General features: G+C 44.1%; 1 protein-coding gene and 1 non-coding gene across 12 annotated transcripts in view; one reads left to right on the top strand and one right to left on the bottom strand.

Annotated features, from left to right (window-relative positions):
* The window catches only part of ESRRG (estrogen related receptor gamma), a 519096-nt gene that overhangs the window by 169636 nt on the left and 323028 nt on the right, over positions 1-26432 (top strand). The gene's annotated exons all lie outside the window — the stretch shown is intronic.
* Positions 5522-5640, bottom strand: LOC120619425 (5S ribosomal RNA). The gene has a single exon (XR_005657502.1). It is a non-coding gene; the product is annotated as a 5S ribosomal RNA (ribosomal RNA).

Here is a 26432-nt window from a genome sequence, read left to right as displayed (position 1 = left end):
GATTTTCGGGTTTTTTTTCAGATTTTTTTTTTAAATTTAAAATATAGAGCTTTTAAAATTATATAACATTATATACTATATAAATTGACTTTTATAGATTGTTTCTTTTAGCTAAAGCTTTGCTTCATGTCTATTCTATTTTAATTCAAATTGCAATTAGCTTATGACAGAAATTTGAGTTATGGTGAGCTCCTTAGATTATCATTTGTTTTGAAGTCTCAGTGAAAAGGTTAAACAGTGACAGAGACGAGGAAGGAGACCAAAGGAAGGGTTGATGAAGTTTGGATGTCAGGAGTCAAGATGAGCACGTAGTATCGCCACATAGACAGGTGTACGCCCTTGAGAAGAAAGTTTGCCCTTTGTTTTGCCCTTACAAATAGGTCGCAAATGGCAACCTCACTTTGTTTTCACCTAGGTATAGAGTTGAGGGAGAATAAGATGGTACAGCAAAGCTTTCCTGTAATGGAATGGCGGGTCTCATGCTCATTTTCTAAACTCTCTGTGAACCCACAGGTGATCACATTCATTAGTTAATTTAAAATGAAGAATAAGAGAATTTTAAGTATTTAAAATAAACCCCAAAGTCTGTCTCAAAGAATAGGGATTTTCCCAGGAGTAAACAAAATGAACTCTCCCAGAAGCTGATGTTTGAAAGAAAATTATAGTGTGTTTGTAGATTTTAAATTTGACAAAATACGTTCAACCATCATTTAAAAATAACAACTTTAAAGGGCTCATAAATAAAGACATAAAAGACATTCTGACATTTAATACAAAAACAGCATTTTAATGAACTAGGTAAAAATGAATCATAGACATATGGATTACATATTTCTTATAGTGTGCCTGAGTTTCAAAATTGAAGTGGTGGAAATCTGGCAAAATATTTTTGGGGAATTTGCTATATATACTATATTTAAAAAGAGGTGAAGATGAACTCCAGGCGGCTGTGATTGCTCGTGACATTGAATTTGATAACTTTTCATTCGCGTATAAGAAACTCTTGTGAAATAGCTCAATCTGTCTATGCATCGTGGAAACAAATTATTGGAGACAGTGTATACCAATTCATTTGGTCACATAATCGACAAGCATTTATTTCCAGGTGCTTGCTGAAGGCCAGGCTCTGCACTAGGCACAGGACGACTTCTAGGACGGTTAACATGAACTGTGGACTCTGCCCTCATGGGAAGGGTAGGCAGTGGGAGCAAGAGGCTCACGAATTTGGGGGTAATCCAAGTACTTTGGGACATACAAGAAAAGACTATTTACAGAGCATTTACTGTGTGCCAGTCACTGTGCTAACCAGTTTTTACATTCATTACCATGTTTGTTAGATCTCTACAAAAATAAAGAGTTTTTTCATTTCCTTTTAATGGATGAGGAAACTGATGTCCATCAAAACGCAGAGATTAAGTGATTTGTAAAGTGACAGCAGTAGTCCGCTTACTGGGGCTCCAAGTGACTCATGCCTTCCGGATTCACACCGCTGTGTGCTACCACCCCTGCGATCTGGGCTGGCCCCGAGGCCCACTGAACTAGCAGATCGTGGCAGACATGGAGTTGTCTCAGTTGCAGATCTAAGCCTTGAGTAGGCCTGGCAGCTTCCTCTTTTGTCACCTCAAAAGTCCTGAGTCACCAGTAAAAAAATGTCTGCTTACCCTGCTGGCGAGACCCTGTGCTGAGACAATGTAGAAAAACGTGAGAGGAGGAGAGAAAACAGCTACGAACGCCCCAGCCAGCCCCCGCCCAGCGGCACGCATCCGCGTGAGTGAGGACCCGTAGGACTGACAGAACCGTCGCGTCAAGATCAGCCCACACGGCAGAATCGCGAGCAAATACAGTGGTGGTGGTTTGCAGCCACAGAATTTTGTGGATTGTTACACAGCAAGAGAAGACCAACGTGGAGGCTGAGTAGGACTTGAACCTGGGTCAGACTCTAATGTATATATTTTCAATTGCCGTGTTTGCTCACGAGCCGGTGGGGTAAAGAATCCAGTGATATCTGAACACCTCTCAAAATGGTCTGCATCTGACATGGATGAAGTGGGAGACTTTTGACTTTGCATTTTAGAGGAAAAGAGAAACACCCTATATAGTACAGGACACAACCCCAGGGCCTTCTTGCTGTGTGTCCCATACAGTGCGCGTGTCAGAAAGAACGTGAGCCGGTGGCCAGACTCCCCATTCCTGATGCTCTTCTCGAGCGAACGCCATGTCAACGTTCGTATTGACTTTGTTCAGAATCATCAAACTAATAACCGATGCTAATGAATTCCTGTCTTTCGCATGGGAGTTTATAAAGTGAACGAGAGCAGGGGCTTTAAAAAGTATACAAGTGCAACACACACATACACACACGGGGGATGTCCTGGATGGTGACATAAAACAAATGGCGATCAAAAGGTATGAAACGGGGCCAGTCTGCAGTGGCCGGGGGAGGCGCGGGTCCCTGGCTGGTAACACCGGGGAGCACTTGAAAGGGTAATTTTCTGGCAAGTCCACGTTTGAAGTGATGTCATCTTTTACATTCTCTCAACGCGATTGCTCCTCTGAAGCTCATCCTTTCCATTCTGATGAGGAGCAAAAATGTCCCATCAAAGGTTAGTGCTTGAGTTAAGGCTGAGAGAGAGAGGGAGGGACGCACGCATATGTGCCCTTATCCATGCATGCACACGCATACACGCACATGCACACACACATGCACACACACAGGTAGGGAGAGAATCACGGAAGTTCTCAAAAGCATCTCATACGGAAGCAGCCCTCTTCCTCCCCGATGTGTAGTTCGCAAGCTCGCATTCGAGTCTGGACGCGAGCTATCGCGGTGCGTTTCGATGAGGGTGGTGTCACTGGTGTCACCTTTGGAAGTCTGCGGTGGCGAAGCGTGTGCAAAGGGACATTGTAGTACGGTCAGCTCTTCCAGTCCACACAGCAAGCTCCCGATTTGCCCAAACAGCCACCCCAGGGTTCTTTCCTCAGCGTCGCCATGATATGAGCTGGAGGTATTTATCCGGTCCCCCTTCAGAGGTGATCTGGAGTAGACTGCACCTGCGTCCTGTGTATGGGGTACAGGAGGGGTGGTTCGGATTTCGTTTTGTGATCAAGAACACATTTCACACTTATAGGGTTTGTTTTTTTTTGGGTTTTTTTTTGCAGCTGTACTGGCTGTTCGGGGTTGGATGGAAGGTAGGGTTACTCCTGTACTAATGCAGTCCGCATGTTGAAAGATTTCAACATGACTTTTCTCTTTTTCCTCTCTACTTATGTGCACCTTCTTGAGGACAGTAGAATGTGAGTCATTTTTCTCCAAGTTGTTTCACTTAGTGACCCTCTGTTTGGCCTCTTCATGGCAACCCAGGGACGAGAGGGCAGGAGCAGCCTGGCTCCTGGACATTCTTTCAGAAGCAAGCAGCGGTGACCCTGCCGTTTCGTGGCCTCACGCAGGGGAGAACCAGCAGCGTGCTGGTAGCTGGCAGCCCCGGCATGCTCGCGGTAGCTCTGCGAGCCATGGTGGCGGTCACCAGGAGCCAGACCGAAAGAAACCAAGCGCCTGGAAGAGATTCCGAGAGACCTCCCGAGTCCACTGTTGGAAATTAGGGGGGAATTTGAATATACTCCCTTTTTCACTCACCAGGGGTGAGCGCTGTCCTACCTCTAGTTTCATCGGTGTGTATTTGAATCTTTGAACCAAGGTCTGGGAAATGATACTTGAAAATAAATCCTTCCTGTCCTTCGAACATTTTCTCGGAACCCAGGGGTTGTGGATGGGGTGAGGACAGAGGTGAAGGGTATGTCCCGTTTGTCGGTTGAATCCCTATGTCCCGCAGCTGGGCAGCAGCTATGGTGGCCAGTGTCGACAGGCTGCCTGAGAGCTCAAGAGGTGGGCGAGCTCCTGGTCCATCGAGCTCCAGGACGGGGCTCACGGCGTCGGCGACCTGCTGGCCTAGCAGAGGAGGCAGCGAGGGCCGGTGTGCCCGAGAGCGAGCCATTTGCGCTGAGGGCCCTTTTGGAAATCAGGCAATTCAGTTTCTTTCAGTGATTTCATCTGACAATTAGACGTGTTTACATGGACAAAGCCCTTTTTCAAACGGAGACATTTTACGTGAGTGCTCCTTCTGAGAAAAGCGGAAAGTTATAGAAAATTGCAGGGCCACTCATGGTTTGAAAAACGACCTCTTAGCACTGTGTTTGAATTACGGTGGGGAAAGAGTATTTTTATAAGTAACATTTTATTTTATTTGTGTAACAAAGCTCATATAATAATCAATATTAAATATTTAATGCTGTGCCGGGGCCAAGTACACATACGGATGTGCTGCTAATACTAATAAAAAAAACCCCAGAATTTCTCTCTGCAGGAAGCATTGCAAATATGTGTTTATTAATCCCCTGTGTCGGAGCTGAGATTGGAACTCAAGCTTCTGCCTGCCGACTGCTTCGCTTCGTCCTCTGGCGACAGCAGGGCTCGTGGAAATAGCGGTGTGGACAGAGTATAAAGCTGAAAGAATGGCAGCTCCGGAGGGTCGATGTGATTTTTAAGAACTTGAAATAGATTCTTCTTGACCAAGGCCTCCTGGAATATACTTTTCCGGTGCTTTCCATGTTGTCATTTTCTGTTCACAGATCTAGCATTAGAGGTTGTTATTATTAGTGTAGAAATATAATGCATTGTATCTTTTTTTTTTTTTATCTTTTCCTGATTCCTCAGGATATAACTATGGCCCTTTCAAAGCCATCAAGGGCGAAAAGCATACAACTACTGCTTTAATCGTAAGCCTCCTCAAGGCTTCTGATCACCACGAATAACAATGCCTATAGCATGTGGAGTGGTATATGTCGCCAAGTGCTTATCGCATGGACTATATTATTTGATATCACCTCTGCCCTTTGAGATAGACAAGGCAGATATTCCCATCTTAGAGATAGTTAACAGATGCACATGTAAGGGACCCTCAAGGGCCACAAAGCGAGTACGCTTGAAAAAAGTATGGAGCCAAGGCTCGGACCCAGGTCTCCTGAATCAAAAGCCACCATCCATTGATCACGTGGGACATGGTGGCACGTTAAAAAGAAAACCCCAAACACTGAGTATAACCTTCTATATACTTTCTCCTTTGGTATGACTAGAATAAAATGTAAATATGAAGGATGGATATGTATAGCAATACTGTACCATAACTTTATATAGGTTCACCCTATGGTTCTTAATTATTATGGCATCACCGGTGTATAGACTTGAACACGTCATAGGTGCTTATTTAATAGAATACTATTATATGTTGTTTACCAGTACGAATAGAATTACAAATAGACTTAGGGAGAGACAGATGTAAAAGCAGTTGACTTGAATAAAGATATGTGCGAATCCTCCAGGTATTTTAAAATTATAAATGAGTGCAGAAAAGCGTGGGCTTCGTTAACGTGAACAACTTTGTGTGCATTGTACTTCTGCCACATGTAAATGGCTGCAAGACTTAGGGCATATGAATGTATTTTTTCCAGACCCGTCTTTTATTTTAGCCTACAGCACCCCGTATTCCCAGGTGGTTTCCCATCTAAGTACTAACCAAGCCCGACCCTGCTTAGCTTCTGAGACCAGATGGGATCAGGCGCATTCAGGGTGGCATGGCCGTAGACCTCATCTTTTTTTTAACTGTAAAATGATGATTACAAGACCTACTAGATAAGATGACGTATATCGGTTAAATGAGTGCCAAATAGATGTATGTAAAGTGCGTCGTACATAAAAAGCTTTCAATAAATAGTTATTACTAACACACCTAACAACACATGTAGAGAATTATGATTTATGTAAGTACATAGTTCCCCGTAATTGAGTATATGACTTTTTTTATTCCTTTTCACCTTTTTTATCCATTCTCCCTCTTCCTCTTCTCTGGTACCAATCAGTTTGTTCACTGTTTCTATGAGTCTGTTTTTGTTTTGTTCATTTGTTTTTTTATTTTTAACATTCGATATATGAGTGAGATCATATAGTATTTGTCTTTCTCTCTCTGACTTATTCCATTTAGCAACATATTCTCTAGATCCATTCATATTGTTGCAAATGGTAAGATTTTATTCTTTTTCATTGCTGAGTAATATTCCATTGCATATATGTACCACAACTTCTCTGTCCGTTCATCTATGAATGGACACATAGGTTGCTTCCATATCTTGGCTGTTATAAACCATGCTGCAGTGAACTAGGAGTGAGGATATCTTTTTGAATTAGTGTTTCGTTCTCTTCAGATAAATACCTAGTATAAGCTTCCTAATGTGGACACATCTACAATCTCAGTTTTCTTGGAAGAGATCTTTATAATTTATCTTGTTTTTCAGGGCTTAATTGTCAGCAGCATGCATAGGTGAGATTTTAATGAAGTAACGATTCTGTTAAAGAGTGTCTCGCTTCACCTGTGTGGTTTATTCCTGGTCAAACAATGCGGTCAACGATGTATAATGCACCTCACCGTAACAAGCGAAGCGTCGTCTGCCCCATTTCCGGATATTAAAAGTATAATAGTGTTCTGTCAAACTTATTCAGTGGTGTCCTATTTTTTAGAACTGCCAGAATTTCATCCTCTGTCCAGTCCTGTGACTTGTGCTGAATTAATGTGAATTGCTTTGTTTTTGTCAGGTCAAAGCCTTTGTGACAATACAGTGAAAGTTCCAAGGAAGGTGGTGATGATGGATTTTTCTTTAATTCATTGGAGTGCTTGCAATAAAACTAATGAATGGAAAGGCCTGAACATTTTCAATTAGCTGCATATAGCAAAATCCTAAAAATAATTAGTGGCTGAGATGGTGTGTAGTTATTTTAAAATACTGTTTCAAGTTTATAAAGATCTTGGTTTAGTTTGCTTTGGAATTAAGCCATTTGGGAGAGAGAAAAACCTATAGTGCATGTATGCGGGCATGTGTGTATGTGTATGCAAGTGTGTGTGTGTGTGTTTCATCCAAGCCTTTTCATTTTCGCGCAATAGTAGTATAATAATAGTAACTAATGTGTTTTAGTGCTTCATAACTTCACAAATTTTCCTGTTATTCATATGAACTCATTCTTCACAACACTTTGAGATTAGCGTTATTATTCTATTTATTTTAATGAGGACATAGGCTGTATGTGTTTGAGATTAGCCATAGCTAATCATTTACATAGCTAAAAAACATGAGGGAGTTAAGCCAGGCCTGTGACTCAGAATCCAATGTTCTTTGTCCTGTACCCTATTCGCATTTGGGGTCTTGTTTTGTTTTTTGTTCATTAGTTTTGTTTGTTGTCGATAGCGATATTTTGGTTTCATTCTTGAAGCGAGCCTGTGATACTTCAGTGCTTTCAGATTTAACCACATGTGTCTGTCCCTGAGGTCACAGTTCAAGAAATAGGTGTTCTGCTAATACTTATTGAGTATCTAATATACAGAGTGCTTGGTAGAGGGAGTGACCTTGGTTCTAGGAAGTTAAAACACGTTGGGAAAGACCCCGATCCCAACTGGGAGAGGATAGAGAAACTTACAGTGTCACGTCTGTCCAGGCCAGTTTTGCTTTCTGGGAACTGGATGCCATCCACAGTGTTGTAGTTGGATAACTCAAGCCACCAGGTGACTCTGAACTTACTGTCTTAGACAGAGGAAGGTTGCAGAGTTATTGGTCAAAACTGGATTTTTGTGAATCTGGATCAAGTGTGTTCTTAATTGAGACTTTATAGCTATCAGTGCTTTATAGATTATGATATTCTTCACATATATTTCTTCATTGGATCTCCATGGCAGCCAGTGGAATATTTTTTACTACCCCTTTTTAAAGCTGAGGAGCCTAGTTCCATGCAAGGTCAAGGCACCTGACCTCATTTTCTTTATCTATCACGTGAAAGTTTCTGAAGTTTCTACCCATGAACCCCAAGAGCAGAGGTCAAGGAACATACACATGTAATTTGCAAGCATCTTAGTTCGTGCTGCTATGATAGAATTCCATAGACTGGGGGCTTTAACAGCAAACTTTCTTTGTTTCTGGAATAGGGCAGTCCATGATCGAGGTCCTGGTAGATTCGGTGTCTGGTGACAGCTTGCTTCTTGGTTCACGGGGCCGTCTTCTCTCTGTGTCCTCACATGGTGGGAAGGGGTGAAGGTACTCTCTGGGGTCCCTTTCATAAGGTCATTGATCCCATTTATGGGGGTTCCATCCTCATGACACAGTCATCTCCCAAGGCCCCGCCTACTAACACCATCACATTGGGGTTGAGAATGTCAACGTGCGAATTTGGGGAGGACAAAAACATCATTTCATAACAGAGGCCAGTAGTGATGGCCGGGAGCAATCAAAACATTTGTTTAAGTCTGCCTGATCTTTAATATACATGTGAAATTTGCATTTTGCTCTATGATATGCATTTCAATATAAAAATCGTTCCCCAAATCCAAACCAGAGTAAAATCTCTGCCACAGAGGATGCCCCGTGTTTGTTCTGGGCACGTGTGTCGTGCGTGCCACCTTGCCTCACACTGGGAAGAGCCCAGCACGATGACATCAACCCCACATTCTTCCAGCTTCAGTTATTCTGTGTTAGAGCTCGTGATCTTAACGTTTTCCGGTTCGTTTCTCTCCTGCCCTCTCTCTTTTTGTCTATCTAATTTGTGATCTGCTATTTTATTTCAAACAGAATTTGAGGGCATTCTCATAAGGACACACAATAAAAGTATAAAAGCATCTGAAAATCAGGGTGAAAGAAAAACCCGGTTGTCTGAGCAAGATTAGATCGGGCTGAGTGTCGGGAGGAGTCACTTTTATTATGCCCTGGCAAATGTGCTAGAAATAGACAATTGATTTGGTGCTACGCTTCCTCCCAGCCAAACACTCTCAGCCCGGATTTTCCCCTTGTCCCTGTAATCCATACTCAGCAGGGAACAGGTTCTCCAGCCCCGAGGTCCGAGGGACATTTCTCCTTCACGTCCACATGAGGTGGGCACACTCTGTGATTGCCAGTCACCCCGGTTAACACTCCTGTGGCAAACCTGCGCAGAGGGCCATTTGGCTGCCGATTCCACCCTCCCCGAGGAAAGCTGGCAGATGTACCACCAAAGCACAGTGTGACTGTGGCAGCCCTCAGCCCAGGTTTTCTGCCTGCGAGTCCGCCGTGGTCTCTGACGAGGATGGATTACGCTCTTGTTTCTTTTCCGTCCAAAGAGCATTCTGGATGGAGTTAAGAGAAAATGTGTAACAGTGATTTCAATGCCGTGTTTCTCTCATTAGGCGAGAAAATGAGTAAGCTGGAATTTTAATGGTGAGCCTTTTTAATAGCAATCCTCATGATTTATTCTCCTTGGGACTTTATTCTTAGTCTTAATTATACATATATATATATATATATATATATATATATATACACACGTATATATATACACACACACGTATATATATATGTATATATATAAGTGTGTATATATATATGTATGTGTGTGTATATTATATATGTATGTATATATATGTATGTATATATTATATATGTATATACACACACACATGTGTGCATATGTATATATAGATGTTAGCTTCTCCCTGTGGAACAAGTTTTAACGTGAGAGAAGGATAAATCTGCACAGGTTACTCAGAAATGGTGAGCTTGATTCCTCGTGTTTTCCTTCATTAGATGGATGTGAATGAGAGCCAGCAAGAATTTAAAAAAATATGTATGTCCACCATCATTGTTTAATCAAACACTTACTCGAAACTTTGATTTGGGGAGGTCTCCGATTATGCACTCTTCAAAAAGGACCATTCCCACGGTTTATATGTGTCTGGTTTATTCCCGTTTGTACACATAGTGGCGAACCACATGTGGCTCCACATTTGTGAGATTCACAGCACAGAGGGGTCTCCTGCAGGCGGCAGGCGTTGGCAAACCGCTATTCCTTGGCGATTCGGGTCGGCCAACGGTAGTGACAAAAAGAATGAGACTGGACGGCTCCCATCACGCTGGTTCATGGCGAACCAGGCTCCTGGATCGCTGCGAAGCCCTTGCTGCTTCTCACAGCCCTTTCCTGGTTCCAGACGCTTGATCACAAGCGCAGCGTCCCCCTGCTAATGCTGTGCAGGTTGATAACACAGTCGCCGAGCCGGAATCCCTAAAGAAATTATTAATTATCTGGTTAATGTGCGCCAGGCTGTGGGAATGCGAGATTAATCACCAGCCGCGGGATGAGTTGCTGAAGTGGATTTTGGTTTTTCGTCTCCTGTCACTCGTAATGGCTTTTCCTTCCTTCGCCATCAGGTGCACAGGTGCAGGGATGCTGTATTTTCATTTTCTCAGAGTCGGTAACAGCCGGTGACCAGGCGATGGCTGTTCCTTGGTCCTGCTGCATGAGCAGTTTGCAACATGGAGTCTCACCTACTCAGAATGTGCCAGCTCGCAGGGGATCCCCCAGCGTGACAGGTCCTGCTTCCGCTTTCAGCATTCCAGATGAGGGCACGTGTACACACGCACAGCCAGCAGACACACACGGACACACGCATGCAGACCGTCATCGATATGCACGGAAACGTTGGCGGAGATGTCCGGATGCTGCGAATGAATCTGTGCTCAACATCTCCTCTCATTTCTTCCTTTAGACACATGTTCCTTATCTCTAAAGTGAAAAAAAAAGGAAGGGCAAAGAAGCTGTGCAGCTACTTCTTCGAGAGGGAGAGAAGTTCTGACACCAGTCATTTGGTCGTGGCTGCTGGGAGACAGATATTATAAGATGTCTCTGGATTTTTTTTTCCTTCATTTTCCCTCTTCTAGGCACTCGGTCTCATGTCCCAGGAAGTGGTCTTCACTAAGGCCAATCACTCATGTGCGACGTAATCCCTTATTTACAGTGAGCGTACTTTCAGAATGCGACGCTTTCATTCCGGGATGTGAGCGTGTCTCGGAGTATGCGAAGTTGGTGAGGAAGGTTGGCTAGTGTCGTGGGTAGCAGAAAGCTGAGCGCCTCCGCGGAGCGGGTTCCAGGAGAGCTTTGCTGTCCACCTAAAGCCGTACTTCTCCATCCTCTGGGCGAAGACAGAGTCCTGAGTGGACCATGGATCCTGGAGATTTCTGTGGATCGGGTGAGTCCTGTCAAATCCAGCCTCTCTCTCCACTTTAGACTGGAGGCTGAGATTCCCAGGAGAGTCTTCTGCTGCTTCACAGTGATGCTGAGGATATGAAACTACCGGCAACACCATCGATTTTAGCCGATTATAGTTATCTAGAGTTTGACAGTTCTTCTCTTTCAGTTTGAACAGATAGAATGCAGTGGAGAGCATGCATGACAAGAAGGCAGGGAGAGGTAGGTAGCAAAAAGTCCGAAATGAAAAATCTATGAAAGTCTGATGCTCTCTTCCTCTCTAGTACATCTTCAAGTTATTTCCAAGTAGGCATCTTTCTGAAACTTCGTTAATGGATATATTCGCTATCTTGCAATTAGTTTTCCTTTAATAAATACGTATTTGTTGGGACCCTCGGATGCCAGGGCTGCAGCGGAGACAGGCTCTAAGCATGCACGGACCTCAAAGCTTCGTGGGGTGTTCCATTATTCACTGGGCATGTGACGAGAACTATAGAGATTTCCAGACCGCACTGTGAGAAAATAAAAGGCAAGCATGAAGTAGAACGACTAGACAGTCAGACGAGACTTGAACTTTAAGAGGTAGCCTTTGAGCTGAGGGCTGAATCATGAGAAGGAGCCCACCCTGTGAAGAATGTTCTTGGCAGACGCAGCAGCTCAAACAAGTGCCCTGAGCTGGGCTAGTTCAAGGGATAGAAAAAAGACCAACACATCCAGAGGCTAGTGGATGAAGGGAAGCCTGAGTGTGGGCTTCGCAGGTCAGCTGAGACCCAGTGACACTCAGCTTTGTAACCCCCAGTAAAAGTTATGCAATCCCTTCTGTGTGCGATGGGCTGCCATCAGCATCTGTTTGTAGACAGTGTGTTTAAAAACCTTAAGTTCGTTGAAGTTCACTCCATGCAGTAACCCTTGCATCTTTAATTTGCTTGGCTAATCTTTCGTTATGCATAGTATGAAGAAAAAGTCAGCGTATATTGGATTTTCACAAGAATTTTGAAATGATTCCAGTTTGAATGAAATGTCAAACTAGATGGCATTGAAATGGATGTCGCTGGCTGTTATCTGCACTGGGCCCTTAATCTCATTTGGGGTGAGGACTGCTCCTTGAGCAGTTCAGGAGAGGGTCGCCTTCTGCTCTATGAATTCTCTTGATGTCTGCGCTCAGTGCTAAGAGCCCAGACACTGCTCAGAGCCCCAGAATGTCTGCCTTGTCGTAAACATCCAGGCAGTGGACGGGGTGTGCAGCCACATAAGGTGCAGATGAGGCATTTGTCTTTCCAAAACCTAAGCCTGCCTACTAGTCATATAGCTGCTGGGGCTTGGTTAGCTTTAAACCAACTCCTAGACTGTTGGTTGCATGTCACCTCTCTAGTGTTTGAGTGACTGTACTCAGGGTTACCCGAGCTCACTCTGATAAGTAAAGCCAAGTTTATTTTGTTCAGCTCAGCAGTTCCCAGCAGTAGAGAGATAAGAAAGAGGAAAAAATAAGAACATTTAGGAGGAAAAAAAAAAGCTGTTTCTGTTTATAACAGGCAGCAAGTGCATGTTGATTGACTTTATTTAATTTTAGCAATCTCACACTACATTTACCAGAATATCCGGAATAGCTCATAAACTTTAAAGTTGAACAGAGGATTTGATTAAGCTGTTTGTCTCTGGTAAAACCACTTCATCTGCAGGTAGAATCTTCGGAGTTATTTTAGAAACGTAAGTTGCAGTGTGTCATTCATGAGGGAAATTATTGTTGCTTATCTTATTTAGAGAATTAAGAAATGAACTCTGACTAATTATCAGTTGGGGTGATTGCATTTGCAGTAAATACTATAATTTGTAGTCCTCTCTTGAGTTTTCATGAGAGTTGCTACTTACTGAGCCCTGCTGACTCTGTGCCAGGGGCTCTGTTGAAATCATCATTAATATTCAGAGCAACCCTGCAAGGTAGGGATGGGTATTATCCTCGTTTTGCAGACGAGGAAACTGAACCAGCAAGAGGTCCAGTTATGCGCCTGCGCGGGGAGCCTCACCCAGGCAGACGTGCTGCCTTTTTCCCTGTGCTGTGGCTTCGTGCTGCTCTCTTGACGCCACGTCCAAGTGTCCAGGCAAGGTCATTACCAGGTCCTGGGTCGTGTTACCTCTTGTCTAGTTAATAAGGTAATGATTAGTCCCTGGTAGCATGCTGTCAGCAGAGCAGCCGAGGGCGGGGGTGCAGGGCGTAAATGGCTGTAAGTAGCATTTAATCTAACCACGTACCCTGTTCTCATCCTCAGTGCCCCAAGGCATTTTTTTTCTCAGATGGATTTTTTTCCCCTCTGCATCTCTGGGTATTTCTCCAGATGAGACCCAGTGTGTGCCGTGAGTCCGTAGGCCGCCAGGGACCGGCTCTGCAGGGTTCTGCTGCCTGCTGCTGCCTCTGTCAGTCATTTCCCATCCTCCGTTCTTTATAGCTGGGGAGTCAGATGCAGACTTGTAATCTGGTTTATTTCCTTCTTTATTCATAATGCCCCCTGTACGTGTACACAATGTACACACACAACACACACACACACACACACCTCGCCTACGCCCCAGAACTTAAAAGAGTTTTACCCCGGTGCTTGATATGTTATGGTCTTTCTAAAAGGCACTCCATGGAGAATTACATGCTGGTCCCGTCTCCTGCAGACATTTCCTGGGACAGGGATTTGCCACGACGAGCATTATTCGATACTGATAAGGCACACGTGATGATGTGCGTGATGACGTGGGCTTTGGACACACAACAGACTAAGAATAAAGCGACTCAGTTCCAGGCATGTTTTATAAAGCTCAGTTTGACAGGTCTGCACACATGCACGAATACGCAGACACACACGCACATGCAACCGTGCAGCATGATTTCTTTAAGAGGGGGCGATGAAAGCAACCCCAGCACCATATGCTTCACACGAAGGCGGTTCATACATGCTCCATGGGACAATGACAGTGTCGTGCTCTGCGGACAAGTAGGAACAGGAAAACAGAAGGCAGTTCAGTTGGCCGGTGGTCACTATGGACCTCGGGCCATATGCGTCAATAGTAGAGATCTGTCATTAAAAAGGCGGGCAGGCCCAGTCACAGATCAGCAGTTCTAGGAGGTGGGGCGTCCTCTGCATCGAGCCTTGTTTTGGCCATTAGTATTGTTTTCTCTGGGGAGCCACAAAACTATTTTAAAAGCCATCATGTTTTCTCAGCTGGTGGAACTCTCAGAAGATCTGGGAATCTTCACCACTACACTGTGAGCTCTCGAAGGTGCTAGAGATAGGTCCAGTGTTAAGGTGTGTGTAGGGTGGGCCAAGAGGAATCAGATTTCATCCCTCTCTTCTTTAATAGAGGCAGGAATAATGACCGTTATTGTCAAGGTCAGGACCTGCCTGGACCACGATACAGGACTCATACTGAGGATGCAGAGAGGATTTGGAAGTTAGGAGTTTAGGGAAAAGCCTTGTGACGTTCATGCTTCATGGACTTCCAGCATAGAAACAAGCGTCGGTAGGCACCTTGTCCCCGATTGGTTTGCGACAGTAGAGCTACACATTAAAGAGAATGCATTTCTATTTTAGAAAGAGGAGGGATGACTTGACTTCCAGACCGAGAAGAAGCTCTGGACCCGATATCGTACCCTCTATGTTAGGAAGTCGAGAAAGGCGGGGATCTGTGTAGGTGAATCGCCCCTAACTGCTTGAAGCACCCCGCAAATTCCCCAGGCCTTTCCTAGCTTCTGACTCTGATGCTGCGCCTGTCCCTCCGAACGGCGAGGTGGGTGCGTTCTGTGACTCCCCAGCCCACCTTCACGCTTCAGCTCCAGTTATGGGTTCCTGCCACCGACACAGAATCCCAGGATTCAGAAGCAAAGCATGGCAACACGGAGCTTGTTGCTCAGTGTCTAGCGTTAGCAGCTAGGAGTGAGTGAGTGAGAAATTTAGGCTCCCTGCGTGAATATTCTGGAAGCTCATTTCACTTGGCAGTGTGACACCCTTAGCGCAGTCTGACTTCTGCTATTCCTCTTCATCGTCATTATCTGAGATTCACGAGGACTGGGTATGGTTCCCCGTCCTGGAGTTGTCTCCAGTGCACACTTAGCAATTGAAAGATACAGATATAGTCAATGTATTATGATTACCTGTGAGCCCTTAGTGTAACTAAGTGGGATCAAGCTGCCGTGGTTTAAAATTTTATTACATAGTCTACCCTTGGTCCACTCCTTAAAGTGTCAAGGTCCTTATGATTTGGGACCAAGAGGTAAAACATGAGGCTAATTCTTCCTATAAAGGTTTGAGATAATATGGTGCGTATCTTAAGATAAAATTTATACACTAGGTCAAAATTCTTTCCCTTCAAACTAGACCTAGTTGTTTCTGTCTACACGCTGCACCACACACACACACATCATCGTGAGCAGAGCACGCGATATGCCGCTGCCGCATTACACACACCAGCCACACAATACACACACACACACACACCCCCCCACGAATTCCACAGCCCAGATGTAATTTCGCTCCATTTTCTACTTGCTCTGGAAGCATCCTTTTCAGTATACTGCTTCAACTTGGGAGCTTTCCCGTGTCTGCAATCTGAGCGCCGATTTGAGGGGGAGGTGTGTTCCCCTAGCCTTCTGGAGAAAGAGTGAGCGTGCTGTGTTCAGCCCGAACAGCTAGAATGTTTTGCTTGTCTTCGGCAAAGCGCTCAGAATTCCAGATTTGTGACTGTTCGGCCTGGACGCGTCGGTGCCACGTTGGAGACAGCCAGTTCACCGTCTCTGACTGTCCTCGGTAGCGCCCGGCCTTCGAGGTCTGCACTGAGTGCAGCAGATGCTCGTTTAGGGGGTATTCTATGCCTTTTTATTTAAATCTTTTATAAAGAGGTTACAAAAGCTCTTGATTCTCAAGGGTAAAAAAAACACAAACTAATTTGGATTTCTTAAGCAGCTTCATGATATCATATAGCGGGAACAAAATAGTTGAATTTACAAAAGGGGAGAGCTGAAGGGAAGACAGCCTGGTGTCCTGGAGTGTGATGCCGATACGCGTGCCTTGGGCAAGAGATGTAACTCAGCTGACGAAGCGCTGGGTTATGGCTCTATGTTCGGAGACATGGCAGGTAATCCGGCTACCTTCTGGGCCGCCGTGGTGACCAGCACCTGTCAGACCCTGAGACCTCCCTTGCAGATGGGCCGACTGGCTTCTGCCATATTCGCCATCACATTTGCTTGGGCTTCAGCCAGATTTTCCCCGTCCTCCTCCACGAGCACGCCAGTGTAAGCGCCACGCGAGTGTTCTGACGGCATCTATATGTGCCACGTGGGCTCTGGGACCGCGGCATTGCCCAGGCAGATGGGGAGCTCGTGCCAAGCCTGGAAACTTCCGTCGTGGCTGGTCACTCCCTTCAATTCATGCGTCGGCATCAGAGAGGAAAGTCGGACGACATTCTGCTCCAGTGCAGACTCCAAGACGATCTCCTAGGTCTCCAGATCCACGAGACAGAAGCTCAGTATCCCTTTCCCTCCTTGTTGGTGGCCCTGAGCAGACAGCCCACAGCCTCTGAGCCTCCCCAAAACCTTTATTTTCAAGGATAAAATCAGTGACAGAAGGAGCGGAAACAATTCACATCACTGTGCCAAGATGTTAAAGAACCTCAACATGGTGAACGGCGCCTGCAAGATTCAGCACTAATGAGGGGCTTCCGAGAATACCCTCCAAACGTCCCAGCAAATGCTGTTAATGAAAGAGGTTACGTACGAACAGGGAAATGCAGCCCAGGCTATAATTCATGTGTCCTTAGCCTTTGGTCCTTAGCCCTGAAACTTTCTTGTCCTTATCCATAAAGTTTCTTAACCATTCATCTCCTAAAAGTGTCCCAAATTTCTTTTAAGGACAATTAATAACAGATATGCAGATGTCCAATCTGCCATGTCCTCCTACTTCCTCCGAGCGCTTCGAAGTACTTTCTAGTTCTGTTTGTGACCCAGCTGTGGAGAAGCCCATGCTGTCCCACACTTGAGGCCCTCGAGTTACTGGGAGCATACTGAGGGGAAGAAGCTAGGGCTGGGGTGGTCTAGCTGAGATTTCTTGTCTACCTTGGACAGCAGTGGAAGATGTGTCTGGTGTTCCATAGACATGTTTTCCCCTAAAAACAATAGTTCACTTACTTATAAGTTAAATAGATTTTAGTGGAGTGACCTGGACACCTGAGCTTTATTTATGACTTGGTTTCTATGGAAAAATCTTTCTAATTTCAAAATAATCGTGAAATCCAAACAATTTCAGAGTACACACGTTGTGATGACTTCTAGTCAGGTCACAATGTACTTACGTCCTATGTAGTAATCTCAGCCTAGTTAGTAAGAGTATATGAGCCCCCCTCGTCCACTGTCAAATCTTAATGATTCTTTAAGTAACTTAAAATGAACACTCTAACTCATAAATTGAGTCCCTGAAATTTAAGGCCTGACACTTGCTTTGACTGACGGATTTCTCTGATTCTGCGTGCACGTCCGCCCCTCTCACATCCAGGCGGTGTGCTAAGGGGACAGCTGCATTATCTCGTTTTACCCTCTTATTTTGTGAAGAGGTGGTTCGTATTTCTTGTGCAGAAGTCCGCTTTTGCCTACCATGGATATTCACTGTGCAGAGGAGAGATGCCTACTGCGTGCCAAGAAATGAGCTAGGTTCTTCCCATGGTCACGCCTCTAGTGACAAGACGAGACCGCACTCAGACTCAGCTCTCTCCCCGCGTCCGCTACGATGCCTGTGTGGGTACAGCAATAGTGGGGTAGTGACTGTTCCGTAAATAGAGGAGTGAGACCTCATTTTTATCAGTGACTGAATCCTTCAGAAATTGTTCCCCTCCCAAAGGGGAATGACCAGTTTTTCCAAAATTGAACTGAGCGCAAATGAACGCTGGGATAACAGTTAGAACAATGCCATCCTGTGTTTTGGGCGAACAAAGTAATGTCACATACTTGGGCCACTTATTGGTTCTTCTTCTAATCCCTTCTTGCCTTTGCTTTCCTTGCGAGTCCTACTCCTGGAGGCTTGATTATGAACCGTAATTGTGTGCTTTGTAGGGAAAGCCTTTATGCGTGGCTTGAAAGTCCTTTTGAAATGGCATCTGTCATTTTTTAAACATGCGTATTTTAACATCACAGAGCCATTTTCTCTAACTGTCACCCACAAACTCAATGGTGGTCCTAGTGAAAAGTCCCGTGATCTATTTAATCCAGAACTCTGCTCTGTACGTACCTCACGAGGTAGTCCTCAGACACACGGATTTTTGAGAACGGTTGACTGAAAACCAAAGGTAACGTTAGGCAGAAGTGGTCAGGGACATCTCAAGTACTGAGCTCCCCAAGAGTAACTTACGAGTGCTTTTACTCAGAAGGACTCTCTTCGTGTGGAAAATCCAGCCCATCCTTCTCAATTGTACATTTCCTTCCCTCCGCCATTCAATTCTTCCCAGTTACTTTTTCAAACTTCTGTGCAATGACTGATCAATGAACTTACACATGAAAGACAAACTTAAACTCTTTCATTTCTTTTCATCCCCTCCACAGCTAATGCCCTTTCATTTCAGACATTCCAAAATGTGGCAAAAAAAAAAAAAAAGAGGCTCTGCAACAGATGCAATTCTTTCTAGGTCTCTAGGTAACATTTTAACCTGTGTAATGTTCACTGCACAGCATCTTAAGTAATATTCCAGGAAATACGCTGCTGCTTGTTAAAAAGGATAGGACCCCAGAGATGTCTTTAAATATGCCTGTAAAGTGAGAGGTGCCAAGAGAAAGATAATATGGCTGATTATAGTTATTTACCTTACATTTTCATTCGCTTTTAACTGGGTGTAATTTAGGGGCATGAAATCTCTTATTGGAAGTGTATTTGCATTAAACAGCTCTAAGCAACCATGAAAGTACAGAAACTGAAAAATTGACAGACTGGGTTCCTAGAATCCCAAAGTAGCATTTTTGTAATAGGCATACAAACAAATCGAATAAACATGTTTTGCTTCAGCGATTTAAAGAATATGGTCTTTGGAGTAATTTGTCTTTTTTTAACTATCCTTTCTAACCTTTTCATTGCCTATCTCTAGTTTGCAGCTCCCCCTAACAATCTGTGGCAATTTCCCAGCCAGCTGTCGGTGCGCTAGTGCTCAGGGTGCTTTGTTTCTATTTCCTTGAGCTATGGAATCAGCCTATAAAGGGGATTACCTGAGTGCTGTTGTTTCCCAGGTTTGCCTTTAGCAGTGGGTGTGTTTATTGTTTTTTTTGTTCTCAAGGTGCTTCATTGTATGGAAAGTGGGCTTAAAAAAAATGCAATGCCCGAGTCACAATCCTCAGGCCAAGTGTCAAAAGATGCTTCAAGTAATGGAACTTAAGCAAGGAGTTGTTGACATTTTCTCTGGATTGTTTTTAGATATGGGTAAAAGTTGTCTCGGACTTTCTTTGGAAGAGAATGTGCGTCCGTTTCCTTATTCTTGGCATAGTGTTTAACATAACCATTTGTATGCCCTCACCCGGGGAGACGGCACAGGGCAAGCACGCGTGGACTCGGTGGAGGAATGAGTAGAAAGAGACGCTCCATCTTGCACTTAGGGTGTTGACTCTAGTGAAAGGGGAAGCGAGGAAGCCCTGGTCTTCGTAGCTATGTTTTGTTTCCACCTGAACACACGGAGCAAACTCATTTTTCTGAATCACGAGGGGATACTGCCACCGTGAAATTATTAAGCAGAAAGAAGAAAAGAGGGAGAAAAAAGAAACATGAGAAAGGAGCTCTTTCAGTTCCCTTCTCCACCACCCCCCGTTTTTTTTTTTTACCCGTCACCTTTCCCTTTCCCGCACCAAGTTATATTATATTTCCAGTCCGTCTGGCTGCAGTTAGTGTAAGTGCTTTTACTAACATGTCCATCATGGGAAGGAACAGTTGACTCTCAGCTTGTTGCCAGAGTTGTGAATAAGATTTTCTCATTTGGGAAGTCCCTTTAGTTTATTTAGAACCTGCTAGGATGGGAGAACATTTGTATCCTTCGGAGGAAAATTTTTCTTCCAATTAGAGCCAAGGAAGGAATTCAAAAAGAGAGACTTACTCTCTTTAAACTGATTTTTTCCAACATCCTGATAAAACGACAAAGATTTTCCCCGTAATTGGCCCTCTAGTTTTTGATCACTACATGTTGCGATGTGCCTTCTGTCAAAAACAAAACAAAACAAAGAACACCAGAGATCAGTAGGTCTTAATTAATAGGCTTTACGGTTTTGTTCCTAGATAGACGTCAGTCATATATTTTTTAAAGTGACAAACAAGCAAAAATATTTCCCTAGTCATTTCTCTCGCTTGAAAGATATGAGAGAAAGTCTTATTTCTTGTCAATAGAATTTTTAAATATTCCACTTACAAAAAAGAAAAAAATAGAGCAGTCTTACTTCTCAAGGAAAAGTGATGTTTTCTAACAAACCAAAACAAGTATGACCACCTATGAGAAGAATGTAAAAAGAAAAGCATATTTCAGGTATGGTGCAGGTGTTTGTACCCACCTAATTTTTATGGTTTGTCCGATGAATAGAAATAAGTAGAGGGAGTTATACTATACATATGTAAATCAGAGCTGTACCCTGGCTTTGAAAAGAAGTATACTTAAGTGAGGTTTTATACACACAGCAACACACACACACACACACACACACATATTAATTAATTAATGGAGTTTTTTTATACGGTCAGGATAAAATGGTCTAAAAATAAACAGCTGTATGCTACTTCATCAAGCTGCTGCTTTGAGTGCTTTGCTCATGGGTTAGTCTCAGGGCTAATGCTGGTTCGTTCCTCGTTTCATCGCTAACTAACGTGGGCACTGCTTCCGGCCACTTGACCGTGTTCCCTGGTGAACACGTGCTGGTTTGGCAAGTCACAGCTCTCCCCGGCCTTCCTCCCCACGCTGCCTCCTTCCCCAGCCCGTCGTCTTTCTTCCTCCTAAAAATACGATTTTCAGCCAGGAGGGAAGGAGGATCTCCTCTTAAGTTATAGTCTTCAAGTTCCTCTGTAAAGAGAGCAAACTCAGTAAAGAGATTATGTGCAAGCCAGAGAAATAAACTTAGCTACTCCCCCCAAACATTGGATTGAGGGGCCGTGGAAATAGAGAGGATTCGCTCTGGCTGCCGTATGAACAGGCTGGATTGGTTCGTTTTGCATCTGTCTCATTGATTCAGGCTTTTTCAAATTACCTGACGCGGGGAGTTATGAGCAACGACCTTTAAAAGAGAAATTGACCATTGGCTTGAAGGCATCTTGAAGCCTCTGAGTCTCAGACTGTGTACCCTGCGGTTGGTTCCTGGGTCTGTGCAATGGAATTCACTGTCAGGCCAGAGTTTCCTGATCTGACGCATGGTTGTGGCTTTTGCAAGAAGATCCACACTCAAGCAGACCATAGGTTAGAATCGGAGCAGAATACTCCATTGTGCAGCTCAGAGTGGGGAATGGGCAGAATCCACAGTAGAAACATTACGAAAACCACTCGCTTCTGTTCCGGGTCAGGGGCTCGTCACTTCCATGAACTGCAGCCATCGTGTATGTTGGAAAAGCTTTTCCAGAATCATTGAATAACGTGTTGTCTTGGCTCACTTCCAAATCAGAGCATCTCTTCTAATCGAATCAAATAGAACATTGCATTCTGGAAATAATTTCAAATTAGTTTTGATTCTTGTGCTTCGATGCCTTGAGTTCCCTAAGCTGTCACAAAGTCACGAAGTAGCCTCCCTCAGGTGTGCCTTTCACGAGGGATTCGTAGACAGACGACCTTTACGTGTCCAGTGCTTTGCAGCATAGCCAAGCTCCTCGCCGACTTCGTCTGTCAGTGGCCATTTTAGTGTGTATTTCTTGCCTATTCATTTATGTCTCGTCATCTCTATATGATTGCAAGCTCCTTGGGGGAAGGGACTGTGTCCTATTCACGTTTGCAATTAAATCAAAATATATTGGTGCCTTTTTGTTGGCCAAACCCTATGCTTAGGATCCATGATGCACTCAACTGAATGAATGGAGGAGCTGAAGCTTTCTTTAGTTGTGACATCATTCCTTTATCATTTCTCTTTTAAAACCTGTTGTATTTACATATTTAAAGTTTATATGCATTCCTAATGTGCTCTCTTAGGCCCCGGGGAGTTTTAGTTTGATCTGATGGAGAGTCGGGGTGATTTCTAGTTACTGAAGCCTCACGAGCACACTGGGGATTCTCGCCGAGCCCCTTAGGATGGCCTAGATTTCGAGTCGGTCGTAAGCTTCCTGAATTCAGGAACTGTGTTGCCTTGCTGGCTAGCATATTTCCATTATCGGTGATATTGCCTGGCAACTCGTTTGCTCAGTAAACTCTGTTGAAGGAAGAGGAATGGACGGAACATCCTAGGCAGCTAGATCTGCATGGAGGTTGGATGTGGACATGTTTTTTTCAAGAACTATGTATTTCCGGCCCAGCAGGAGCAAATAGTTTGTCGAGTATTGTATACGTCAAAAGAAGTCATAGAAAATAAGCATGGACGTGTATCTCAGCACCAGACTATAAATAGTCTTAAATGTCCAGCTAAAGAGTTTGGACTTTAATCCTGTACGCAGACACCGACTATGGTTAATGACTGATAACTGCAGAGAAAGTTACCTTAAAACAAGGTAATCCTGGCCGTCGTATCATAAGAACACAAAGGGTTGGCTTTAATTCTGACTCTAGAGATACCAAGCGGGCGGGTGGTAGAGAGGACGACAATTTACTAATTCAGATATGCCGGCTGTAATTGCTGTAAGAGCCGGATGCTGTCACAGTGTGCGGGGACCACGCTGTGTTCACTCGCACCCATGCACTTGCCACTGCTCAGCTTTTCACGGAATTCTGTCTGTCCATCTGTCTGACTGTCTCCCTCTCTGTCTTTTTTGCTTTTTATGTCACTGGTATATATTGGTTCAAAAAGAGTCTAAGAGACTTGATTCGCATAATCCGAGGCCCTCTGAACCCCCGATATCCACTTTTGCTTCCTTAAAGAGGATAGAAGGACTTGAAATGGTCCTTCGCACCTTTAACTACCACAGATAAACTCCCCATAATAGTATTTCTGTTAAAGAGGAGCTGGTTCTCTTTCCCCCGTTGGAGGTAACGTAAACCCCGCAGGGAACCATTGAGAGAGAAGGCAGTGCTCTTACCTGACATCTAAGGCGCCAGGGGCTGGACGTCAGTGAAGAGTGTCATCATGGTGGGCCCACCTGATAGGACATTTGCCCCGACATTCGGTAAGACCAGAGTTTAAATCTATGTTCTAGTTCTCTGAGTGCCAAGAGGCACACTAAAAGTTTTTCATCAAAGAATATTTTCTTTTGTAAATTGGGTAACTTCAATTTCAGTATCTGCTCACAGAGAATCCACTGACCTGAAAGGAGGCACAGCACCAAGAACACAATTCCCCCAAAGTCTCCTGTTTTCTCTTGATACCGCCATGCCCTTTGCCCCCTCCAGGAAAAAGCTCAGTGAATAAAATTTAAGAGACTAAGATGGAAACTTTATGGAGAAGTCATCTCTTAACTGACTTTTTTGCTGTTTCTGTGGTATGTGGCTCTCCAGAATATACAGTAATGAGGCAGCTGCAGGTATCTGTTGCCACGCTTACGACAGCCACTCAGGACAGGGGCGGGGTCATGACCTAACCAGCTATTTTGTGTGTGTGTGCGTGTCTGCACTCGTGCACACGTGCGTGTGGAAGAAAGGATTTTCTTATTGAGATTTTGAAGAAAAATAAATTTCACTAGTTGGGCATGGAGCGGGGATTCAGTGACAGGACTGACTGTATTAAGCTTCATCATTTTACTAAAAATTCATTACTTGTTGAGCTATTAAGTGATGAAACGATCAAAGGAATAACAGAAATCTAATAAAGATGAGAACAGCGCAGCGTGTTGTGAACTCGCATGTGGGTTTGTAGCAGGAGATCCGTCTGCAGACGCCGTGATTCGGCAGAAGGAACCTGTATCACAGACACGGGCATAAAAAACGCAGCAGCAGAGTTTCCGGCCAGGAAACCGTTTTTTCCATATGGGCATCCATATGTTTTATCTTGAAATCCATATTTTTGGCCTTGATACCCATATGTTAGCTTTTTGCCCGAATAAGATGGTGTAATCATTCTTTATTATTTCTTCTTTCCTAGAAGTTATTACTCTAAGGTTTGGAGGGAAGGAGAAGAAGCAAATGGATGGCTTTACACAGGAATACAGACATGGGAAAGACACAGTGCTACAAGAGAGACACCGTGTGTGTGTGCGTGTGTGTGCGTGCGCGTGTGTGTGAATGTATATTCATTTTTAAGTACTGGGTCTATGTACACTTGGTCAAGGCAACATTCTCATAGGTTGGAGTTTTACATTGCGGGCCATTTGTCTCAGGCTGATGCATCCATGTGTCAACTGGGTGATGAGGAACACTTTGAGAGTGGGCGGGAGGGGTGCCTTTGGCTGGGTGCACTCTTCCATACATGGAGTCACTCAGTAGATACTCACTGTAGAGCCCGGCTTTGTTATTTCCAGCCCCACAGGAACGGTAATGGGGCACGTCATTTATGATACCATAAACGTCCGATTCTACTTGAGACTTCCCCTCTAGACCATGAACTCCTGGAGAGCGAATCTGGGATTGTATTTTATTCATTTCTGCATCCCTGACTCATAGCTTATAGTTGGATTTCAATAAAAAACTTTAGACCTATTAATCTATAACAGTTGCTTCTCAAGAGGCAGACGATAAAGGCCTTTACAAACCTCCCAAATCAACGAGTTCTCAAACAAGTAAACTCACTTTATCACAAAAATTTAATGTGCAGATAAAATTAATTTTATTCAGTCTGCATGCTAGGGTATCTCCCTATTACATTCCATCAAATATTTTCAGCTCTAGCCCGAAGTAAATGAAAAGAGAGCACCTTTTCATCTTTTTTTCTACTATACACAATAAAACAATTATTAGGTTTAGATGACCTCACAGAAATTCACATAGAATTAACTCTCGGTTTATGGAGAATTGATTAACGCGATGTCTTACCCCATGAGAAATACTGTTGGGAAACAAAACAAAAACCCAAAACAAAACAATGAATGCGTGCTTCCGAAAGGAGAGGTGCGGGAATCGCCTTCTTCTTTTCCTGACCGCACCGCATTTGCTTTCTAGAATTTTAGGTGACCTCATAGGATGGTGCACGGTGAATTTGCAGAGGAGGCCAGAGTGGAGAAATCCCTTTCTGCAATCATTTCATTTCATTTCATTTCATTTCATTGGGGGATTTCCACTATCAGCCATTTTTATCCTCCTTGTCCTGGTGGCCCAGCAAGGTCAGAAGTGGCTGTCCATGGTCTGTCAGCCTCAGGACCTTTGATTGACAGGCTGCTGAATTGCTCTTTGCAAAAAAAAAAAAAAAAAAAAAAAAAAAGGCCGCTGCGGTGTGCCTAGCATGTGCAAAACCCTCTACGTTAACCGTTTCCCGGGCATTTTGGCTTGGAATTGGTGCTTCAGCAACCTTCTGAGATAAGTCCACTCAGAGCATGTGTCAGGGCCGCCTCTGCTGGACATCACTGTGTGGAGAGTCAGCATTTTCCCACACCTCTCATCAGACTAGAAAGATGTCAGCAATCCTTCACTTATTATATTACTAGGAAAACATGCTGAGGTAACTGACTGCTCGGGGTGTTCCTTCACCGATAAGGAGAGCAAGTACAAGTTCACTCCTCTCAGTTCCAAGGGCTTTAAATGCTGAAATTCTGTCTTTTACCTTTTCTCATTCTTCTGAGGACTGAAATACGCAAGTACGGGCTTATTTTAAGATTCCTCAGGGCAGCATTTGATTCCTCGGCTCTTGCATTCTTTGCTGCGTGACCTCACTGCATTAGCGCCCGTATCTCTTGTGAATGGCATCCAGTTTCCTTTCCATTCACAGTGGCCGGGGATCACGTCTCTGATCCACTTAGAAATGGTGAGCTCTACCCCTGAGAATGTCAACGCTCTCTCGGTCACATCTATTGATCTTCAGGGCTCTATTTCTGTATTTCCTTTCACTCACTCATTCGATGTTTGGAATATTGGCCGTTCCGTTGAGGGCCGACAGGCAAGTCGGGTGCTAGGGTAAACTAGGTAAAGCATATGTCTTTGATCCTGGCGTCGGCGTTGATGAGAGTCTGTGTGAATCCTGTACTCCTGTGAGTTCAATGGAGACAGGTAAAATGTAGTAAATTTATCTCACTGGGCATGCTGTAGAAAAAGAGCACTTAAAAAAAAAAAGATTTTAATAAGGTAGTCATTTCATTTAAGATTG

Source organism: Pteropus medius, unplaced genomic scaffold (assembly GCF_902729225.1).
Source record: "Pteropus medius unplaced genomic scaffold, Ma_sr-lr_union100, whole genome shotgun sequence".
NCBI lineage: Eukaryota > Metazoa > Chordata > Mammalia > Chiroptera > Pteropodidae > Pteropus > Pteropus medius.
Note: the sequence above shows the minus strand (reverse complement) of the source record. Positions and strands in the feature narration are given on the sequence as shown.